Source organism: Podarcis gaigeae, assembly GCF_964106915.1.
Source record: "Podarcis gaigeae genome assembly, chromosome: 2".
NCBI classification, from domain to species: Eukaryota; Metazoa; Chordata; class Lepidosauria; order Squamata; family Lacertidae; genus Podarcis; species Podarcis gaigeae.
The window spans coordinates 78,330,628-78,354,572 of record NC_139679.1 but is presented as its reverse complement, the minus strand read 5'-3'; the positions used below and the strand labels follow the sequence as shown (position 1 = coordinate 78,354,572).

Here is a 23,945-nt window from a genome sequence, read left to right as displayed (position 1 = left end):
AATTTTAAAATCCATGATGTTATGATTTGTGGGTGGCCAAATTCTCCTAAATTCCTGGGTGCCAGACCCCCCCCAATAATTCCTGGATTTAATAAAAGTTTGAATAAATCAAGGTTTGATTAAACTTTGCCAAACACAGAAACCCCCTAGATTTAGTTATGCTAATGAGCCACACCAGCTAGCTAGAGCTGGCTGGCCTGGCTTTTAGCAGGGGACAAAAGCTGGTGATGGCCCATCAAGGAAATCATCTGAGGGCAAGACTACCTGACAAAAAGGAATGGGGGCCCTTCATTGCTGGGTGCTAGTGGGCAGAGCCAAGGGCCTGGTTTAGGGTTTCAACTTTGGATGAGGGAGGTTAGCAGATAAACTTTGGATGGAGGGAGGTTAGCAGAGAAAAGGAGAAGTGGGGCAGAACTCCATGTGAGCTAGAGATGACAGGCTAGAACAGGGGTCTGCAACCTTTAAGACAAAAAGAGCCACTTGGACCTGTTTCCGAAGAAAAAACAACAACTGGGAGCCGCAAAACCATTGCGACATTTAAAACAAATATAACACTGCATACATTGTTTCTTAGCCCAATGTTATCCTCGTCATTATAAAAATAACTTTTTTGACACTTTTTAATTATTTTTTGTTTGACCCCTCAGAATTACTCCTCCTCATAGAAATAAACGTTATATTAACAAGTTACCTTTTTTTGAGTGTGTGTTCTTCACTCCCCTTCAAAACAGTAGCTGCAAATTGCAAAGCAATAGCAGCAAATCAGCCAGCAACAAAGACATGCTATATACCGTATTTTTCGCTCCATAGGACGCACTTTTCCCCTCCAAAAATGAAGGGGAAATCTGTGTGCGTCCTATGGTGCGAATGCAGGCTTTTGCTGAAGCCTGGAGAGCGAGAGGCATCGGTGCGCACCGACCCCTCTCGCTCTCCAGGCTTCAGGAAGCTATCCGCAAGCCTTGCAAGCCCGGCGGGAGTTCCCACAGGCTCACAAGGCTTGCGGGCAGCAGCCTGCAGCCCCAGCGAGTGTCCGCAAGCCTTGCGCGCCTGGCGGGAGCTCCCGCCAGGCGCGCGAGGCTTGGGGCGGCAGCCTGTTGCCCGAAGCACAGGGAGCCCTCCGGAGGGCTCCCCGTGCTTCGGGCGAGTGTCTGCAAGCCTTGCGCGCCCGGCAGGAGCTCCCGTCGGGCGCGCGAGGCTTGGGGCGGCAGCCTGCCGCCCGAAGCACAGGGAGCCCTCCGGAGGGCTCCCCGTGCTTCGGGCGAGTGTCTGCAAGCCTTGCGCGCCCGGCAGGAGCTCCCGCCAGGCGCGCGAGGCTTGGGGCGGCAGCCTGTTGCCCGAAGCACAGGGAGCCCTCCGGAGGGCTCCCCGTGCTTCAGGCGAGTGTCTGCAAGCCTTGCGCGCCCGGCAGGAGCTCCCGTCGGGCGCGCGAGGCTTGGGGCGGCAGCCTGCCGCCCGAAGCACGCGGAGCCCTCCGGAGGGCTCCCCGTGCTTCGGGCGAGTGTCTGCAAGCCTTGCGCGCCCGGCAGGAGCTCCCGTCGGGCGCGCGAGGCTTGGGGCGGCAGCCTGCCGCCCGAAGCACGCGGAGCCCTCCGGAGGGCTCCCCGTGCTTCGGGCGAGTGTGTGCAAGCCTTGCGCGCCCGGCAGGAGCTCCCGTCGGGCGCGCGAGGCTTGGGGCGGCAGCCTGCCGCCCGAAGCACAGGGAGCCCTCCGGAGGGCTCCCCGTGCTTCGGGCGAGTGTCTGCAAGCCTTGCGCGCCCGGCAGGAGCTCCCGTCGGGCGCGCGAGGCTTGGGGCGGCAGCCTGCCGCCCGAAGCACAGGGAGCCCTCCGGAGGGCTCCCCGTGCTTCGGGCGAGTGTCTGCAAGCCTTGCGCGCCCGGCAGGAGCTCCCGTCGGGCGCGCGAGGCTTGGGGCGGCAGCCTGCCGCCCGAAGCACAGGGAGCCCTCCGGAGGGCTCCCCGTGCTTCGGGCGAGTGTCTGCATGCCTTGCGCGCCCGGCAGGAGCTCCCGTCGGGCGCGCGAGGCTTGGGGCGCGAGGCTTGCCGGAGCCGCGGCAAAGGCGTTAAAGAGCCGCATGCGGCTCCGGAGCCGCAGGTTGCCGACCCCTGGGCTAGAACTAAGAGACACGGAGGATAACTTGTTGCTGTCCTGTGTATCCAATGCCATCCTTTAAGGAGAAGATGGACCCGCAGAGGATATGATTGCTCTGCAATCCCTCCCATCTAGTTTCAAGTTGTGTAAATGAAACCATATATCATAAAGACACTACAGTATCCGCTATGCCTGATTTCTGAAGGAAATATGAACCCTAGGTAAGTGCCTAGAACCCCTGAAATCTCACACCCCTCGGAAATGGGGGGACGTGGAACACTGGTGTCAGAAGTGGGGTCTGTGTTTCCTAGCAGAAAAAGTCTGTGGGCAAAAGGTGCCTGAAGTCCGAGATGGAGTGATTGCAGAGCATTCACATCCTATGAGAGTCTTTACATGCCGCCCCTTGATGGTTTCTTTGAAGGGCCTTGAACTAGCCTTAGTCCCCTGCCAATGACCCATCCAGCTAGCTTGGCCAAGCTGACTTGGTTTGTTAGCATAACTAAATCCAGGGGGTTTATGTGTTTGGCAAAGTTTAATCAAACCTTGATTAATTCAAACTTTTACTGAATCCAGGAACTATGGGGAGGATCTCGTACCCACAAACCAATAACAACATATCACCTTAGCATTTTTAAAGGAATAAATAGAAATCGTGCTAGTTACAACCTACCTATTGTCTCACAAAAGGTCCTGTGCAGGAGGAAGCTTCCAGACAAACTGCTCCTGTGCAAGCAACCCAAATGTGAAAATAAATGCAGTTGAGCTGGAGCCAAAAGGGGATGGGACCACCAAGTGTTAGCAAATTTCTAGGTTCCTCCCACTGAGATGAGGCAGGCAAAGAGGTAAGTAAGGATCCCTTAGATAAAAGTGCAAAGGTGTTTTGGGGTCTGGTAGAATGTGACAGTCCGATTAATGATGTCTCCTATCTGGATTCTGAAGGAGGAATTGCATCACAGTGAACTGTCATCTGGAGCTATTTTCTCAGGCCTATCATTAGGCATGCTGCCTGGAGTTTGCTTCCCAGGTTATAAATTCTGCTCAAAGGAGCAAAACAGACATTTTAAGAAGGTACATTTCCTATGATTACTAAGCATTAATTAAGGTGTAAGGAAAAGATAAGCATTTAAGGAGATGGGATTTCCAAGGTGTAATTTATTATGATGAAGAAACATTGTAGGAATCCCAAATATAATCAAGAAAACCAACAGTAAGATTATCCCAGCAGGCTTAGCGTGGTTGCTAAGCAACGTTTCACGTTAGCTCTAAGTTGTCTGTGCTGTGACATGACTGAGAAAGACAGGGTAGCTACTGCTTCTGAAACCAAAACAAAAAAATAGTCTTTGGCCACACATACATGTTAGCTGAGAATAAATCACAGCAAAAGTCAAATGAATTCTGACAAGAGTGTGGGGTTGATTTTGCTTTCAGACACTGCAGAGTCACCAAGGGTGAGAAGCTCGCTATCTAATCAACACAGTCCTAACTGCACAGATATTTCGCATCAGTGTTATGATACTGCAATTTCAGTGTAGTGACAGTTCAAGATCCTGCTCTTCAAAATGATGAAGCAAGAACAGTAGTAGCAGCAGTAGCAACAACAACAAATGCCTTTGTTGTTGTTCCAACCTTCCTTCAAGGAGATAAGGGTACCAGAAATGGTCCCCCTTCCCATTATTATTGTCAAATACACCCTGTGAGACTGACTGAGATGCCCACTTTACCTGGTTGTCTTTCCTTCCTCTTTTGAAACATATTTATATTTCCCAATGTATCTACAAGAAAAACTGAGGGAAATACTTTGTATAAATTTGAGTAGCAAAAAATTACAGACAACTGAACATGTAGCATAATTAACTAGCAAGTCTCTGGCCAAAGAGTGGGAATTTGAATGAACTTCCTGACAGTAAGAGCTGTTCGACAATGGAATTTGCTGCCAAGGAGTGTGGTGGAGTCTCCTTCTTTGGAGGTCTTTAAGCAGAGGCTTGACAACCATATGTCAGGAGTGCTCTGATGGTGTTTCCTGCTTGGCAGGGGGTTGGACTCAATGGGCCTTGTGGTCTCTTCCAACTCTATGATTCTATGATACTATGTGGCCCATGACTGGATCCTTCTTTGAGCAGGAGATATCATTGTTCTTTGCTGGCCTTGAAAAAGTTTTTTTAAAGGTAGTGACTAGAGATAGTGGATAAATTTGATTCCATTTGTATTCAAAGCTGAATTTATCAAATTTGTGCCTCCCAAAGAAATGTGAGGAAGCAAATAATATTTACAAATATGCATATATTAGGGTATATGTGCCTATAAATGAATATATTAGTGAAAACAACGTACAAAATCCATTATTTCCTTTGAAATTGCTTGTAAAAATGGGTACATTGGTCAAAACTGTATACTAGGAAAAATTTACACAGAAATGCTGAATAATTTTCTTAATTTTGAAGAATTTTTAAAAGGGTTTTTTTAAAAAAACAAAACAAAAAATAGTGCTTCAGAAATGTGGAGAACTGAATTTAAGATTGGAAAAATCTGAAATCGAGAGAACTGAAAGTGACAGATCACTCCCCATGCCAGAACCACTAGGAAAGGTTTTTTGGGCATTTGCGACACCACATTTTCTCCCATTCCAGCTCCGATTCCTGTTTTCATAACCTCTTTGTGTTTCATTCATCTAGATATGTGTGCGCATGAATGCCTTCGTTCATGATTAGCTCATATGTAAAACAACAACAACAAATCTGCCATTTCTTCCCACAGCCAGATTGTGTGGCTATACTATACAATGTATGCCTAAGCATATTAAACTGGCACATTATTTTAAGAAATCACTTTGGTCCAACTGGCCCTGTCTCTTTAGATTACTGCTCTGGGGAAATTGGTTTACCAGCCTTATTCCCCATGGCAATAATTCTGTCTTGCCCAGGGCCTTTCTAAATATGTGGGTAGTCAGAGGGGAGGGCCTTTTGAATTAGCTCAGCCCGTCATGTCAGTTGCTGGGCAGAGGCCATGGGTCTATTGTAGTGCACATTTATTTTTATTTTATTCTTTGCACGCCTGAGGAAGTTCAAGTTCTGGCATCTTCATATAAAGTGTTCTCAGATAGTAGGGTTCAAAATAGGCCTTGCTTGAGGCCCTGAAGAGTTGCTTCCATCCAGTCAGAGCCTTTCAGACCAGTGATCGGATAGCGTAAGACAGCTTCACACATTCAACTATTTAGTAGGTGCCAACAGATGGGAAAGGAAGAGATTGGTAACTTGTCTGTAAATGTCATGAGACTCTGTGAACTCTATACATTTAAAGCACATGACTTGTTGTTTAGTCGTTTAGTCGTGTCCGAGTTGTGACCCCATGGACCAGAGCACGCCAGGCACTCCTGTCTTCCACTGCCTCCCGCAGTTTGGTCAGACTCATGTTTGTAGCTTCGAGAACACTGTCCAACCATCTCATCCTCTGCCGTCCCCTTCTCCTTGTGCCCTCCATCTTTCCCAACATCAGGGTCTTTTCCAGGGAGTCTTCTCTTCTCATGAGGTGGCCAAAGTATTGGAGCCACAGCTTCACTATCTGTGCTTCCAGTGAGCACTCAGGGCTGATTTCCTTAAGAATGGATAGGTTTGATCTTCTTGCAGTCCATGGGACTCTCAAGAGTCTCCTCCAGCACCATAATTCAAAAGCATCAATTCTTCGGCAATCAGCCTTCTTTATGGTCCAGCTCTCACTTCCATGCATCACGACTGGGAAAACCATGGCTTTAATTATATGGACCTTTATTGGCAAAGTGATGTCTCTGCTTTTTAAGATGCTGTCTAGGTTTGTCATTGCTTTTCTCCCAAGAAGCAGGCGTCTTTCAATTTCGTGACTGCTGTGACCATCTGCAGTGATCATGGAGCCCAAGAAAGTAAAATCTCTCACTGCCTCCATTTCTTCCCCTTCTATTTGCCATGAGGTGATGGGACCAGTGGCCATGATCTTCGTTTTCTTGATGTTGAGCTTCAGACCATCTTTTGCATTCTCCACTTTCACCCTCATTAAAAGGTTCTTTAATTCCTCCTCACTTTCTGCCATCAGGGTTGTGTCATCTGCATATCTGAGGTTGTTGATCTTTCTTCCGGCAATCTTAATTCCAGCTTGGGATTCATCCAGCCCAGCCTTTCGCATAATGAATTCTGCATATAAGTTAAATAAGCAGGGAGACAATATACAGCCTTGTCGTACTCCTTTCCTAATTTTGAACCAATCAGTTGTTCCATATCCAGTTCTAACTGTAGCTTCTTGTCCCACATAGAGAGGGGGACAGATGAGGTGATCAGGCACTCCCATTTCTTTAAGAACTTGCCATAGTTTGCTGTGGTCGACATAGTCAAAGGCTTTTGCATAGTCAATGAAGCAGAAGTATATGTCTTTCTGGAACTCTCTAGCTTTCTCCATAATCCAGCGCATGTTTGCAATTTGGTCTCTGGTTCCTCTGCCCCTTCGAAATCCAGCTTGCACTTCTGGGAGTTCTCGGTCCACATACTGTTTGAGCCTTCCTTGTAGAATTTTAAGTATAACCTTGCTAGCGTGTGAAATGAGTGCAATTGTGCGGTAGTTGGAGCATTCTTTGGCACTGCCCTTCTTTGGGATTTGGATGTAGACTGATCTTCTCCAATCCTCTGGCCACCGAGTTTTCCAGATTTGCTGGCATGTTGAGTGTAGCACCTGAACAACATCCGCTTTTAAAATTTTAAATAGTTCAGCTGGAATATCATTACTTCCACTGACCTTGTTATTAGCAGTGCTTTCTAAGGCCCATTTGACTTCACTCTCCAGGATGTCTGGCTCAAGGTCAGCAACCACACTACCTGGGGTGTATGACATATCCATATATTTCTGGGATAATTCCTCTGTGTATTCTTGCCACCTCTTCTTGATGTCCTCTGCTTCTGTTAGGTCCTTACCACTTTTGTCCTTTATTATGGTAATCTTTGTACGAAATGTTCCTTTCATATCTCCAATTTTCTTGAACAGATCTCTGGTTCTTCCCATTCTATTGTTTTCCTCTATTTCTTTGCACTGCTCGTTTAAGAAGGCCTTCTTGTCTCTCCTTGCTATTTTTTGGAAATCTACATTCAGTTTCCTGTATCTTTCACTATCTCCCTTGCATTTTGTTTGCCTTCTTTCCCCCGCTATTTGTAAGACCTTGTTGGACAGCCACTTTGCTTTCTTGCATTTCCTTTTCATTGGGATGGTTTTATTTGCTGCCTCCAGTATAATGTTACGAGCCTCCATCCATAGTTCTTCAGGCACTCGTCCACCAAATCTAAATCCTTAAACCTGTTCCTCACTTCCACTGTGTATTCATAAGGGATTTAGTTTAGATTAGATTTTTTGCGGAGAAGGTCTTGTTGCTCCGCCATGACCTCCCTGCCAATTTGGATACAATAAAGGAACTGGAGGCCCCTCGACTGTCCTCGGGTTCAGTATTAGACCACTTTGACTGGATATCCCCAGCCGATATGGACAGACTCCTCCGAGCTGGAAAGCCCACCACCTGTCCTCTCGACCCGTGCCCGTCCTGGCTGATTAGAGCGTGTCCAGATGAGGTGCGGGCCCCCCTGGGGGATATCATCAATCTGTCCCTTGGCACCGGGACATTCCCTGGGGAACTGAAGGAGGCAGTGGTGCGCCCGCTCTTAAAGAAAACATCATTAGATCCTTTAGATCTATCCAATTGCCGCCCGGTTTCGAATCTTCCATTCCTGGGTAAGGTGATTGAGAGAGCGGTTGCTGAACAGCTTGGTAGGTTTCTGGATGAAACATCAGCTCTGGATCCATTCCAGTCCGGCTTCCGCGCTGGTCATGGGACCGAGACGGCTCTGGTCGCCCTAACAGATGATCTCCGCAGGCAGCTGGATCGAGGCGGGTCGGGGCTGCTGATTCTTCTAGACCTGTCAGCAGCCTTTGACATGGTCGATCACGAACTCCTGGACCACCGCCTTGCCGACGTGGGGATCCAGGGCACAGTCCTTCAATGGCTGCACTCGTTTCTCTCTGGTTGGGGACAGAGGGTGGCGCTTGGGGGGGAATTGTCATCCCGCCACTCCTTGGTGTGTGGTGTGCCCCAGGGTGCAATACTCTCCCCGATGCTTTTTAACATCTTTATGCACCCCCTCGCCCAGCTTGTCCGGAGTTTTGGGCTGGGCTGCCATCAGTATGCTGATGACACCCAACTCTATCTGTTGATGGACGGCCACCCGGACTCGGCCCCAGACACACTGATCAGATGCTTGGAGGCTGTGGCTGGATGGTTTCGTGGGAGCCGGTTGAAGTTAAATCCTTCGAAGACAGAGGTCCTCTGGCTGGGACGGGACGACATGGGACTGAGGGGGCAACTCCCATCTCTTGCAGGGGTGCAATTAGTGCCAGCACCGTCCGTTAAGAGTTTGGGTGTAATCTTCGATACCTCCCTCTCCATGGAGGCGCAGATTGCAGCTATAACAAAGGCGGCATTTTTTCATCTCCGCCAAGCTAAGCAGTTGGCTCCTTACCTCTCTCGCCCTGACCTAGCCACTGTGATCCACGCGACGGTCACCTCCAGACTGGATTATTGTAACTCGCTCTACATGGGGCTGCCCTTGAGACTGACCCAGAAACTCCAGCGGGTGCAGAATGCCGCAGCGAGACTCCTTACGGGGTCTTCGCTTAGAGATCACATTCATCCGGTGCTATACAAGCTGCACTGGCTCCCGGTGGAGTACAGGATCAGGTTTAAGGTGCTGGTTTTAACCTTCAAAGCCCTATACGGCCTAGGGCCCTCGTACCTACGGGACCGCCTCTCCTGGTATGCCCCACAGAGGAACTTACGGTCTTCAAATAAAAACACCTTGAAGGTCCCAAGCCACAGAGAGGTTAGGCTGGCCTCAACTAGAGCCAGGGCTTTTTCGGCTGCGGCTCCAACCTGGTGGAACGCTCTGTCACAAGAGACAAGGGCCCTGCAGGACTTGACATCTTTCCGCAGGGCCTGCAAGACAGAGCTGTTCCACCTGGCCTTTGGTCAGGGCACAGCCTGACTCCCTCCTTTGGCAATCTTTACAAGACTTTAGTTTATGGTTGCCATTAATTTTGATTTTAATTCATTTTTATAATGTTTTATAATGTTGTACTGTTTTAGTGTTGTTAGCCGCCCTGAGCCCGGCTTCGGCTGGGGAGGGCGGGATATAAATAAAATTATTATTATTATTATTATTATTATTATTATTATTATTATTATTATTATTATCTCTTACCGGCCCAGTGGTTTTTCCTACTTTCTTCAGTTTAAGCTTGAATTTTGCTATAAGAAGCTGATGATCTGAGCCACAGTCAGCTCCAGGTCTTGTTTTTGCTGACTGTATAGAGCTTCTCCATCTTTGGCTGCAGAGAATATAATCAATCTGATTGCGATGCTGCCCATCTGGTGATGTCCATGTGTAGAGTCGCCTCTTGTATTGTTGGAAAAGCGTGTTTGTGATGACCAGCTTGTTCTCTTGGCAGAACTCTTTTAGCCTTTGCCCTGCTTCGTTTTGAACTCCAAGGCCAAACTTGCCAGTTGTTCCTTTTATCTCTTGATTCCCTACTTTAGCATTCCAATCCCCTATAATGAGAAGAACATCCTTCTTTGGTGTCATTTATATAAGGTGTTGTAAGTCTTCATAGAATTGGTCAATTTCAGTTTCTTCAGCACCAGTAGTTGGTGCATAAACGTGGATTACATCCCCCAAATCATCCTGGGAACTGTAGTTTATTAAGTGTGCTGGGAATTGCAGCTCTTCAGTGACAGTTGCCAGTAAGCAGTGTGGTATAGTGGTTAAGAGTGGTGGACTCATAATCTGGTGAACCGGGTTTGCTTCCCCGCTCCTCCTCATGCAGCTGCTGGGTGACCTTGGGCCAGTCACACTTCTCTGAAGTTTTGCTCACCTCACAGAGTGTTTGTTGTGGGGGAGGAAGGGAAAGGAGGTTGTAAGCCGCTTTGAGACTCCTTCAGGTAGTGATAAAGCAGGATGTCAAATCCAAACTCTTCTTCTTCTTCCCAGGGGAGAGCCAGGCACTTTTAATGCATGGTGTATACAGAGCCAAAGGCACTCAGGTTTGAACACTTAAAAAACCTTGTATGTTGCCCCACCCATAACATTTCCTAGGAGCAAGGGATACTGGAAAGATGGGCTTTGGAGTGGGATCATAGGTCAGGGGCAGAGTGCATACATTGCATTCAGAAAGCTACAGGCTGTATTCCCAGGCATATCCATTTAATAGAAGAATCAAGTAGCATGGGGTAGCTAACATCGATCTGGGGGCCTATCTGCCCCCAAGCCATTTTTTTTCCTGGCCTTCTAAGACCCCTCCTTGAGGCAAGGAGCTAGGAGTAGTGCTAATTTTTACCCATTATATATTCTCAACTGGTTCTACTGACAAGTAAATATTTCCTGGCTGCCCCAATTCTCCATATATGATTTGTTAAATTGACTTTGTACGTAATCCCAAACAAGTAGCATGAAATGATCACTTTAAACAACTGCTCCAGCTCTGAAAAAAAGAAAACTTTGAAGCAATATTTTGAAACAGATTATTATTATTTTTTTGAAATGATCACTTTTGTGCTCTTTGTGCCAAAGGATCCTTACTGGTTATGTAGTATTACATAAATTTTCTCCTGATTAAAAATGTAAATTGACTAAATGCCTAAAAGCCCAGTGAAAAGGCTTCTAACATTTCCCCCTCTTCCTGCCTTCCAGTTTCCTTTTTTATCTCTTCAGAATAAAGAGCTGATTATAATTACAGTGGATACTGAAATGTAGGCTCAATTTTTAAAAATTTAATTGAAGTCTGAAATGGGTTTTCTCCATTTTTATGTGTGTGAATTGTTCTATAGCATGTGGTTGGTTTTTTTTTAATGTACTGAATATATTTGTATATAAATCTACATAATTTTAGGGAGGGAGATTGAATGAGAGTGAATGCTAATAATTCCTAAGTAGATAAGGGAGAAGATCCTTTGAGATTCTGTCACTAATTCCATTCTGCAGAATCACTTCACAGATCCAGATAAGTAGCCACCTTGGTCTATAGCAGCAAAAAGACAAATGGGAAATGTGTTGGCTCTCAGGGTGGTAGCTTTCCACTAGTCTTATGTTTATTGCTTGTGTTAACTGGTTGTGTTGCTAAAGGGTGCTTAGCTGAATTTCAAAAGCAGCAGTAATCCAGTTTCTTCTTTACCCTGAAGGCATAGCATATGACCACAGCCATTAAGATGACAGCTAGTTTACTAGTATTTATGAATATAAAATCTCCCCTTTCCTTCTCCCCCCCCCCTCCATTTCTAATTTATTGTTATTTTTGAGGGGGAAATAACAGCAGTGTGACTACCAACTTGTATTGCTATAAAAGTGGTTTGAACATATTAATGGAGGATAAGACTATCAATTGCAACAACAACAACAACAACATATTTATACCCCACCCACCTGGCTGGGTTTCTCCAGCTACTCTGGGCGGCTACCAACAGAATATTAAATACATGATAAAACATTAAGCATTTAAAACTTCTCTAAACAGGGCTGCCTTCAAATGTCTTCTGAAAGTCAGATAGTTAATAACTGAATAATAATAATAATAATAATAATAATAATAATAATAATAATAATAATATATTCTCTCTAGTATTGGAGCTGTTGCACTCATATTTTGACGATGGGCTTCTCATCAACATCTGTTTGGCTGCTGTGCAAACAGGATGCTAAACTACCGGTAGATGGATCTGATACAGGATGCTTATAGCATCGGCTCCAGGTTTTGATGGGCAAGATGCCCTTTGTGAACCACTCTCCTCTGCCCTGCAATTGCCCACTCCCTCACCTACTACCTGTGGGTTTATCTGTGTCTGATTTAAAAGGATGTGTGTTAGTGAATGGGCTGGCAAATCATAATGCTTTAAAATATATGCTCATCACTTTGGAATGTGTAGGATTTCACAACTTCGGGCAGTGTTTGAATGAGCATGTCACGTTTCAGTTGAGCACAATGGTAATTGGTGCTTCTGTTCGGCTGTCAGACAAATGGTTGCCTTAGAATACAATAATCCTTCATGCCTCAGGCAAATATAGATTATTTGTACCTAAAGAGAGGCTGAGCAAACAGAGGAATACTAAGTGGCAGCACTTCTGTTCTCTTTAGTTCTTGTTCTGTTCTGACCTTAAGAAACAATGCAGGCTGCAATCCTATACTGTACTATCATCACTTACTTTTCTGCTTCTGAATCTTGGACCCAACATATCTGCAGCAGCATGAAATAGATGTCAACAAAATGACGTTATTCCCATGTTCTTTGAGGTCTAGCCAAGAGTAAAGAAACAGCCCCCAACCACTATACCAACAAGAAGTAGGCTGCAAGCAAAGAAGGCACTGAATCCTTCTTCCTTCTCTTGTGACAATGGCAATGCCCTCCAAGAATCAAAAATTAATCTTGCTCTTGCATTTGAGAGTTGTACACTCAGTAGACCATGGGTCGGTAAACTAAGGCCGGTGGGCCAGATCAGCCCCAATTGCCTTCTGGATCTGGCCCGTGGACAGTCTGGGAATCGCCGCCTGGATCGCCAGCACACGTGTTCTTTCCCTCTCCCTCACACAGTGGCAGCACCTCCTCCCTCCCGCCTCCTGGCTTCTCCCTTCCCTGTCTAGAGGAGGAAAGGGGCTGGGCTTTGTTGGTGCCAGCAGCAGCAGCACTCGAGCGGCCGCCATTTTAAGCAGCCCTTCTCCAGAGCCCTTTCACACGATGCAACTGATAACCTTATCCTCCATGAATTTGTCTAATCTTCTTTTAAAGCCATCCAAGGTGGTAGCCATCCCTTCCCCTTGTGGGAGCGAATTCCATAGTGTGAAGAAGTACACTTTCTTTTGTCTGCCCCGAATCTTCTAACGCTCATCTTCTTTGGGTGTCCATGAATTCTAATTACAACATCAAATACTGATCAGTCACATTTGCTGGACTTATTTCTGTTTATGGACATGGTATAAGGAAACATCAGCATTTTCTGCTTCTGTTTCTTTGGGAATTCACCAACATCCAGACACGTCACCCAAAGCTACATATCATGTTACTCTGGCAGATTAATGCTGATCAAGGGATTAAATCCAGGCTTGTGGATTTAGTTTTAAAATAGGTCCATGCTTTGGCAGAGAAGTCTGAGCATGAACAATGGCTACACTTCCCAGAGCTTCTGAGTTCTCTCTCATTGCTACCTTTTTGTAATTATTTTGCCTCTTTTTCTGAACAGAAGGAAATTAACTGGCATGTCTTCTGATAGACACAAAAGGGGCAGGGCAACTCAGCCAAAGTTGAAATGCATCTTTTGCCCAGAATGGAGTTTTGTGGCTTGTATTTTACTTCAGTTTCAGACTCAAAATTAATCATGTAGAGAAACAGCTGAGAAACACTGTCCTGTTCCTCAAAGAGACTCAGTGAAAGTAGGTTATTGCACCAGAATGAGAAAAACTACAGAACAGGGCTCTTTAGCATATAATCTCTTCATTGTAGGAAGAAAGTCAGTATTAAGAAAGCCTGTGTCCTTGGTGCCTCAATAGAAATAATCATACCTTTGCCAGTCAGTAGACTCATTAGTTTCTAATCAGAACCACTTTTTATTCAAGGTTATAGTACAAATATCCGTCCAGGGCACTTCAGTGCTGGAAATCTTAGCAATCTAGAAATTTTAGCAATCTGGAAATCTTGTCCTTCATAAATCTTGTGGAATAACAAGAATGATAATTTCCCTTAAAACACCTTCCATCAAAATACACACAAACAATAATATGGCTTTGTAGGGTAGAATGATGTTTTCTTCCTGTTGGTCTGACATTAACTGCCAGTCACCTTCACTGGCTAATTACATCCATGTTCCGACCTGCCAGTGAACTATCTATTAGAGCTAATTGTCATCTGAGTCTCTGCAAATGATCTTCTTGGGGCTACTCTGTGTTCTCCTAACAGTCTTCAAGTGCTCTTCACTTTGTAGGGAAATATTGAAACCCGTAAAGAGGTCATGGGCCCCATGGTTCTGACCTGGTAAATGCTTTCAATATTTTTTTTAAATAATAACTTATAAGCATTCCCTTATGTTACACATCATATTACTTTGTAATTGCTATCATTTATTATTATGGCTTTTTATTATTTTAATAATATTTTTTAAAGACAATAACAACAATAATTAAATTTTAGGGACTTTAAAAAACCTCAAGGGAAGGAATATTTCCAGGGGAAATATTGTAATGCGCAGCTGTTTTTGCTATGAGAACCTTTTCTCCAAAATGTACCTTTTACCATTTGACTTATACAACACCCTATTGCAGTGGCTTTTGTTGCCAAGCATATTGTGTAAACAAGCTTTTCAAACCATTCTGTACCTACTGCCTCTTTGTTGTATCAGGGGCACATTCTGGCTTCCCTACTTTGTAAAAGAAAAAAAAAATAATTGGCAACTATACAATGGCCTGGATTATACACATCTTATGGAAGCTTTCTTTATCATCATCAAGCTAAGCTAAATCTTCAATAAACAATTAAAACATTCTTAAACATATCAGAGATAGAATGCAGTACATATAAACATTAATTTTTAGAACAGTAGACTGTGCTGTTTTTGGTAAACTATTTAAAATGCACACCTAAGGATTCTGCAGACAAATCAGCAATTCCATGCATCCATCCAATCAGAATGGTTCTAGCGATTTGCACTCTAAGCATCTGTTTCCTAGCAACCAGGGAGGCAATCCAAGAACATAGCATTTTACATGCTATTCCCTCTTTGTAATGCTAATCATAGATTTGTATGCACTGCGCTTTTTGTTTTGTTTGGCAGAAGGTTAGAGCGACAAAATAGTGTTGCATGCCACCCCAATCTCCAAGTGGTGAGAGATTCCAGGGGTTCCAAGCGCTAACCCAGGTTTAATGTTACCTTTTGGAAATGAGGCACAGCAGAGACTGTGGTGTCTTTATGAGGTATGGTGCATGCACGCGCACACACACACACACCCACACACACACACCATGAGCCTATGATGGAGGGTCTTGTTTGCCTATAGCCTTGGATTCAAGCAGAAATCAGCCATGACTCTCTCTGCTTTTCAAGCTTTCAGCTTTTTACACTAGATCACATCACAGCACATTGCCCTCATTCCCTGGCTTTGTCCTTGTAAATACCTGAGAGTTGGAGGAGGGGCCCCACCCATTTTTCATCAGGCACAGAGCCCCCTGTTTTTTGTTCTCTTAATTGCCCAGGAGGTTACCTCATCAGGAAGTTAGCTTGGCTCAGGGGTGGATTTAGGGCTTTGCGAGTGGTGCACATGAGTGGGCGCCATCTCAGTGCCCAGTAAACGAGTCACAGGGCTTTGGGAAGGATGTGTGAGGCTCCTAGAGTCCTCCTGGCTCCTTTCCAAAGCCTAGTTAGTACTTTCCCAGCTTTAGGAAGGAAGTAGGAGGGCTCTAGGACCCTGGCAGAGCCTTGAGTCTTCTCCTTACCCACCTTTGGAAAGGCAGCAAGAGGGCTGGGGTTGGGAGCACACCAAATTTTGGCCTTGCACTGGGCACCATAACACCAAAGTCCACCACTGCCTGGCTTGATTAGCTTTTAACACTTGCTAGGATTATATGGGTCTCATACCCACAAACTCGTAATAAGATATTATAAAACAAGGATGGAAGGCACTTGAGGGCCAGCTGAACTGAGGCAGGATACATTCTACTAAAATACATTTCATAAATTGGTGCATGTTGTTTGGGTTATAGGGGTCACATACTGTATATTTTAAATGTCAGTGCTTAATGGCATGAATACCACTCCATGTGAGGAACTGAACGGGTGTTTGACTTTTTATATATTAATTTTATCAACTCTGCTACCTCATCCTACAAGCCAACTTAAGACTGTGACCAGCTGCTTTACCCATTACTATCTCTACTTTGCTCACCATCCAGCCTGATAAAGTGTTCTGGAGAACTTGAAAGGTTGCTCACTATTTTGTTACCTTTGGGTTAGTTTGATAAAAGTATTGCCTATCCCTGGATTTCTGGATTTTTCATATGCACTGGATAGGGAACTGTTGAGCTGGATCCTAAATTTCCCCACCCCCTGCAGACCAATTTTGACAGGTGGGTGGGACTTGTTACCTCCCAATCACCTGACATCATAATGTTGTCAGGTGACAAACACAGCAACCTCCTTGGAAGATGCACTTTGAGCACCAGTAAGCTTTAAGCTCACCCTGTTTGTTCCTTTGTAGCTGTGTCCATACCTGCACCAGAATTGATGTCACAATTGTGTCAGCGGTGAGTCAGGTGGTAATGTGGTTTTAGAGGGCATGAACTTTTGGGCCAAACTGGGACTCATTAGACCCCAAGGCCAGGTGGTCCCTACCAGTGTTATAAACTAGCGTAACCTTGTTTGCTTATTGTGTGGTAATTTTTTGAAACTGAATTATATATAACTAGAATTTTCCATTGTTTGTAATGAAACAGATAAGTATTGGCTGTCTTTCATGTCTGCCACAATGTGAAGTAAAAGCATAAACAAAGTGTTTTTGGGTTTTTAAAATAATGCCCAAGGAATCCTTCAAAATGTTCAGAACATCTCCATTAAGTGGAGACTGAAGCTGGGAGTATGTGGCGAGGGCACTGGGAGTATGTGGTGAGGAACAGAGAACACCTCTAGTTCTGTACACTGAATCCTTCAGTTCTGGCCTTGCTCACAGGGCAATGGGATAGATGATCCACTGGGCTGACCCTGTGTGGCTGTTCCTACCTTCTAATCTTCCTCACTACAGAGTTAAATAGAAACTGACTGCATGTCAGATCCTATAAGAAACGAAAAGGATGACATTTGTATGCATTTGTGAGATAATAAGCTTTTATGTAAGTCTATCAATGGATAGCCAAATATTTTGCTACTAGGACTCTTTTGCCACTGAAATTCTTGGTTGTTAGCATAATGAACTGTACATCAAATATAATCTGTAACTATAAGCAGCGCTTCTTGCTTTATCAAAACCACTTAACCAGAGTTCAGCACCAACGCATTTTTATATACATTTTTTAAGAAGAATAGCCATCAGTTGTAAACTTAAAATATTAGATGCCCGTAAAACTATTTTTTTAAAAAAAATATTTTCTGGGATTGGATCAGAGGGCATTAGATCTAGTTAACAAAGTTCTCTAACATGTATGTTGTCTGGATTGCTATTTTTAAGCTAAACCTGTGCTACGGAATTTAATGTAGACCTTTGTTCTAAGCAGGTTCTTAAGTTATGTTTTTAGTGCCAGTCTGTTTGTGTAGCTTGATGGCAACAGTAATATTCTGTAGAATCACAATTCGAATTATCGAAGCGATTTTACAAGTCTGCACAGGGACATGTGGCCCTTCAGGTAACCTGGGCCCAAGTTGTTCAGGGCTTCATAAGATCTTGAACATGACCTTATAGCTGATCAGCAGGCAGAGCAGTTCCCTGAGCACAGGTGTAATATGTGCACATCCAGATGCTCAACTCGATAACCTGGCTACAGCATTTTGCAGTAGCTGCTTCTAGATCAATCCCAAAGGAACCCCTACATGGAGTGCATTAGTATTTCATGAGCCAGGAGTCAGCTTTGCCTGCTGAACAGCAGCCTGAAGGGGGAGAAGGTGGAGTGACTCCACCTGCAGCTCACCGGCCTTCAAGGACACAGAGAAGATGCTGATGAGAACCAGCTGGCTTCAGCCTTCTTAAGCAGAGCTTCCAGCAGCAGTCAGATGCTGGTAACAACATTTGCACTTCCGGGTCCTACCTTGCTACTTCCTGCTTGAGCCTTGACTCCATGATCATCAGATTCCCTGACCCCTGGACTCCTTTGGATACTGACCTCAGAGACTCTTCTGGCTGGCTGGCCTCCCACTACACTGAGCCTTGCATGATGCTGCTCAGCAATGAGACTATGACACACTACTCCATTTCTGAGGTTACCAATGCATGAATCACAGTGGCTAAGCTATTACACAGGAAAAGTTGTAGCTGATGTACCAACCTAAGCTGATAATAGGTACTCCTTGCCACAGAGGTCACCTAAGCCTCCGGGTACAGAGGTGGGTCTGGGAACACCCCCAAAGTACACACACACAGTTCCTTCAGAAGGAATGAAACCCCACTCAGACTGGCGAACTTCCCAACTTCTGAGTCTGGGGACCACTCACCCACAAAGTCTGTTGTACCAGTGTTCAGGCTTGGTTTGTTGGCCCTCATCCAGTCCTCCAAATATATGTATATTTTTATTGAAGAACTTCATTGCGTAAATTTCAAATGATAGCTGTGCCTTGGTTCATGAAGTGCAAGTTAGGTAGGTTTTCATTAAGGCTCAACCTAAACTAACCCCCCCCCCCTCTTTAGTTATCTTGCAAGTGCAATGGGTTGCTCTTAAAGCCCAAGTTTGTTCCTTGATTCATTTTTTAAAAACTCACTTTTAAAATGCAAACCTATATCTGCAGGGGGTCCCCCTCTTATGGACAAAGTGGGGTGTAGCCCTGCCAGGATTATTAACTTCCAAAACGTCCAAAGCTGTGAGTCTTTCTCCTGCTACCTACAAACATATCAATCCATTTTTAGTGGCTGAGATCCTTTCTAGATCTCCTCTGCTTAGCCAATCATAAAAATCACTAGCAGGACTGAAACAGGACAGCCCTCAAAAGCAATAAAAGAAAAACGGTAGGGCAGGTCTATGATCGCCCATCCTAAGACAATGAAAACAACACATTATTCATATGGGTGCTGCTGTTTCTGACTCCGGGTGTTTTTTTTAGGGGTGTGTGTGTGTATGTATGTTTGTGCATGTAAAAGAGGGAGGGAGGGAGGGAGGGAGGGAGGGAGGGAAGGAGAAGTTTATTCTGTATCTTTTTTTGACCACAAGGCAGAGGGTGAGAGAAAAGCTCTATACAGTTTTCCTTGGTTGAAGAGGTACAAAAGTAACATAATTGTGCTATAAAGCCCCTCCCTGGAAACAACCTTCATTACATTTGAGTTAGTTTACCAGCACATTACTGATTTCTGCTTTGAAGGTGCCTCAAATACCAGCAGACAAAATGAAACTAAAGAAGGAGAATAAGAAGTTAGACCCAAGTATATATGAAAGCATCCTTTGGAGAAGCAGTTGACTGTTATACAGTACATATATATATTATTATTATTTTAAATAATCTTATCAACAATTGTGGCCATCTTTTGATAGCCAAAATGACTTAGGTCTGCTGACTTTTAATGATTTCCCCCCACTTTTTATCTACATTGACAAGAACAATCAACAAAATGACATGGGAAATTATTACATTTTCATTATCAAGAATGAAATATCCTTTATTCACAAAAAGTTTTTTTTAAAAGAAAAAAACTATTTTTGTTTTAAAATGAAAAAACAAACAAAATGCAGCTCAGTTGTAGAATTTGGTACTGATCCAAGTACTTTAATAAGGCCACAAATCATTTTGACAAATAGCCAGAAATAAAGTAATCTTCTAGGAGACGAGAGACAGACATCATAATATCTGACAATGTCTGCCTAGCGATGCTTCTAAGGTACTGACAGGAGCATCAGGAGAGGAAAAGCAGGCACTTATTTGTCGACTTCAAATGACTTCAAATTCACAAATAATTTGTTTTCTAAGCATGACAAGCTCAAAATTTGCCTATCTTCTTTCCAATATCATCCATCTGGAGAAAACCTGGAAAGTATGAAACGGACATTTCAGATTCTCAGCTTTATATCTTTAGGGGGAGGGGAAAAAAATCTGTATTGAAAACAACAAGAGAAGGCAAAGAAGAGACCTAAGTACCCAAAACTAGCAACCTGGTAAAAAATAATCCTGCATTAATTTAACCATCTCATTATCCATCAATTAATGAAAAAAGAAATTGCATTCAGACATTATCAAAAGGGGAAGGGCGAATGAGCAACGCTCTCCTGGGTGTGGCGCAGGTCTGCTGATGTGCTTACCTTCAAAGTGACCAAGAGGTTTTGTTTTTCATCACACAAATCATCACTCCAGTGGTCTGCACTCTGTTTCCTCAAAACCACATGTCCTACACTGGGCTTTACTGTAAGCATGCAAGTTGGTGTAAGCATGACACGCATGGCACTGTGTTCTAAACCACTAAGCCTCTTGGGCTTGCTGATCAGAAGGTCAGCGGTTTGAATCCCCACGGTGGAGTGAGCTCCCATTGCTCTGTCCCAGCTCCTGCCAACCTAGCAGTTCGAAAGCATGCCAGTGCAAGTAGATAAATAGCTATCGGTGTGGCGGGACGGCATTTCCATGCGCTCTGGTTCCTGTCATGGTGTTCCGTTGAGCCAGAAGTGGTTTAGTCATGCTGGCCACATGACCTGGAAATCTGTCTGTGGACAAATGCTGGCTCCCTCGGCCTGAAAGCGAGATGAGCGCTGCAACCCCATAGTCATCTTTGACTGAATTTAACCGTCCAGGGGTCCTTTACCTTTACCATGCAAGTTGAGAGATCACTTACTGAGCAGCTGACAGGCTCATTTTGCTTTCTGCTTTTAAATAAATCTTTGCAGAAATTTTTTTTGCCAGTAAAAGGATGGCCTTTCCTTCAAACAAAATTAGTGAGCACACTTATGTCAGGCAGTTAGTAGACAGCCTCCCAGTTTCCCAGGATTTAACAAAATTCCAGGGAAGATTTCATTAGGCAACTCCTACCATGGACTTTTCTGGACCAGGAAGCATGGGCAGCAGGGGAGGCTGCAGAGCACTCCAGAGCACTGGAGATACACACAGAGAGGGGAAAACAGAGAGATTGGTCTCCTTGCAACAGTAAAGTAAGTCAAAACCACTTGTATCCACTGAAATTCTAAACAAACAAACAAACAAAACAACAACTCTAAAGCAGCTTGCTAATGAAACAGAAAAAAATGCAAAACTCTTTCACGAGGGAAGAAAACTTTTGTGAAACGACATGGTATATTTTTGTAAGGTAAAGGTAAAGGTACCCCTGCCCATACGGGCCAGTCTTGCCAGACTCTAGGGTTGCGCACTCATCTCACTCTATAGGCCGGGAGCCAGCGCTGTCCGCAGACATTTCCGGGTCACGTGGCCAGCGTGACAAAGCTGCATCTGGCGAGCCAGCGCAACACACGGAACGCCGTTTACCTTCCCGCTGGTAAGCGGTCCCTATTTATCTACTTGCACCCCAAGGTGCTTTCGAACTGCTAGGTTGGCAGGCGCTGGGACCGAACAACGGGAGCGCACCCCGCCGCGAGGATTCGAACTGCCAACCATGTGATCGGCAAGTCCTAGGCGCTGAGGTTTTACCCACAGCGCCACCCGCGTCCCTTTTTTTTTGTAGAGTGCTACAAAGAACTGCTCATTCAGCAATGATTTCAGGTCTAATTGAATCTAAATTACCCATGTATGTTTAGGGCCCAAAGATCCACAATCCAAAACCTACAACAAATGGGTGAGGCTACAATCATATGCACATATATGGTGGGAGTAAACCCAACTGAACTGAATAGAGCTTATTTTGCAGTAGAGGAGTATAAGATTGCATCTGATTCCAGCTTCAGGGAAAATGGGATGACAAAGCAGGCCAGCAGGATGAGTGAAATTCACAGCTGGGTTACCAGACCTCTAGGGCTGACCTGAAGTCTCCTGGTTTGCTTGCCCTCCCCCTTTCCCAGTGGCAGAGGGAGGATTTGAATCTTCAGATGGGGAAGAGTACTTCTATTTATCTCTTATGGAGACAATGCATGCAGCTTGCAAACTTTGGCCGGCAAAAACTGGATGTATATTGCACAGACTCGGGAAGAGGCAGTTCTTCCCTCTTCCCACCAGTCAGTTAATGTCTCCCAATTAACCTTCTTCTCCAGGGCTCAGTGGTAGGAGGGAGCTCAGCGAAAAATAATCAGGGCATGCCCCTAGGTGTCAAGTTTGGGTCTTGAAATCCCAGGATCTGGGAGGTTCCTGACCTGGAAACCCTAATCACAGCAAGGTTCAAAGTCTCCCTCCCCCCCAAAAAAATATATTCAGTTGCAAAGCAAAACAACTGTGTATTTTAAGAGAGTTGTGGATTCTTTGTTTCTTTGTTTATATCTCACACTAGTTAGGCATGTATAATCACATCGGTCACATAGGTTGGGGAAAAACCTGTAACTGTATTACGGAGTGCACAAGGAGCACACAGTGGGAGAAGAGGGAGAAACATTTTGTTCTGAGAACAAACTTCATTCCCTACTTGCATAGCACTCCATAGCACTCTTAGCAGTATATTGAATTCTACCCATATTTCCCCATAAATTAGATTAACCAAGACATGCCCTAACACTTTGATTAACAATGACTTCTCTTAGAATTAAATGGATTCCAATGAAGTTTTCTTTCGCCGAATGCATTTGAAATTAGGTATTATTGATAATTTAACTAGCATTGCTAATAGCTTTAGGATTTGCCTCAGATATACCTGGATAAAAAGGTCTGTGCCTTTATGATGATGATTATTTATTAAATTCGTATACTTCCCTATACCCATAGATTTCAGGACGGTTCCTAAATGTTCATTTTGCATTGTTGTTAAACCTATTTTCAGTTATTTTCTATACTAAAACTACTTTTAGCTGTTTTAATTATGTTTGTAAATCACCTTGACACACACTTGAAAGATGATTCATAGATAAATAAAAATAACAGATAGGAAAGATGTTTTTTGAGAGCCAAAATAAGTTTTCAGTAGCAATGTGCAGTGTTTGCAGAAAAGTTTGTAGAAGCTTTGACAAGAACTTTCTCAAAACCCTGCTATTTAGATACCACCCTTGGTTTTTGGGAAATAGAATCTAGTTAACTGAAGAGCATTGGCAAATCAGAGCTCTGCAAAGTAAGAAATTGAAAACTAGAAAATAGATATTGTTGGCTTTTATGCTGTCACCTTAATTTCTGTGGAACAAAATCTAAAAGCTTGTCTAGAATGTGAATGACACAACTGGATGCTGTGGTTCACCAAAAGTAATGCTTTCAGTCTTTAAAAAGCATTATCAACAGTTAATGATTTCTAATTAAAGTTTCTGTAGCAATTACATCGTTGGCTTCTTTTCAGTTATTGAAACAGAATCCCCATTTCCCTCTTTCATGCGGTTGACATAATTTTGGCACGCAGGTGTAAGGCTGGAACGTTGTAACAGAATATTATAGAAGTAGAGAGAGCATTAGTAGTTTACGAAATGACTCTCCGTGTAATCTTAAAATATAGTACAACCTGAGACGGATGCAATGAAAATAATTCTTGGTGAAAATAAGCAGTGTCATTTTTCCTTAAAACTATCTCAAAGCAGTTTGTTCAATTTTTTTAAAAAGTCAATTGTAATTTGAAGTCTTATTGATTTGGCATTTACCACACCTGTACACAATACAAAAAGTGGCCTACTGAAGCGCTGCAAATGTTCCTTCTTATGCTTTAGTGGGGGTTTTGTCCCTTTCAAAAAGGAGACTTTTTATGCTGTAATAAAGACCAAACACCGTGACAGGGAAGGAGTTGGAAGAGTTGTAGACTTTGTTGGTAAGATTTGTGGCGTTTATCAGTAAGCTAGCAAAGTCCCCACAAAGTATGAGGGACTATATTTATATTCAACTCTATATTCTTGGCTGCCATTGACTTTGACCTGGAAGGGACTCAAGAGCAAACAGGTGGTGGTGGTGGAGACAGGTCTAAAGTAAGCTACAGATAGGAAAAACATATCCTTTGTGGACTCTTCCCCTCTCCCCTCTACAGGAGAACATACATGATAAATTTTGACCCAGATTTTCTTTTTGTGTCTCTGCCCTCCTCCCAAA

At 44.1% G+C, this 23,945-nt stretch overlaps 1 long non-coding RNA gene across 1 annotated transcript in view; it reads right to left on the bottom strand.

The window, feature by feature from the left end:
- LOC310838935 overlaps window positions 1-18,013 on the bottom strand; it is a 59,692-nt gene extending 41,679 nt beyond the window's left edge. Inside the window, exon 1 of the long non-coding RNA XR_014561231.1 lies at window positions 17,912-18,013. This is a non-coding gene — a long non-coding RNA (uncharacterized lncRNA). The remainder of the gene's footprint in view (window positions 1-17,911) is intronic.
- Window positions 18,014-23,945: the final 5,932 nt, after the last annotated feature.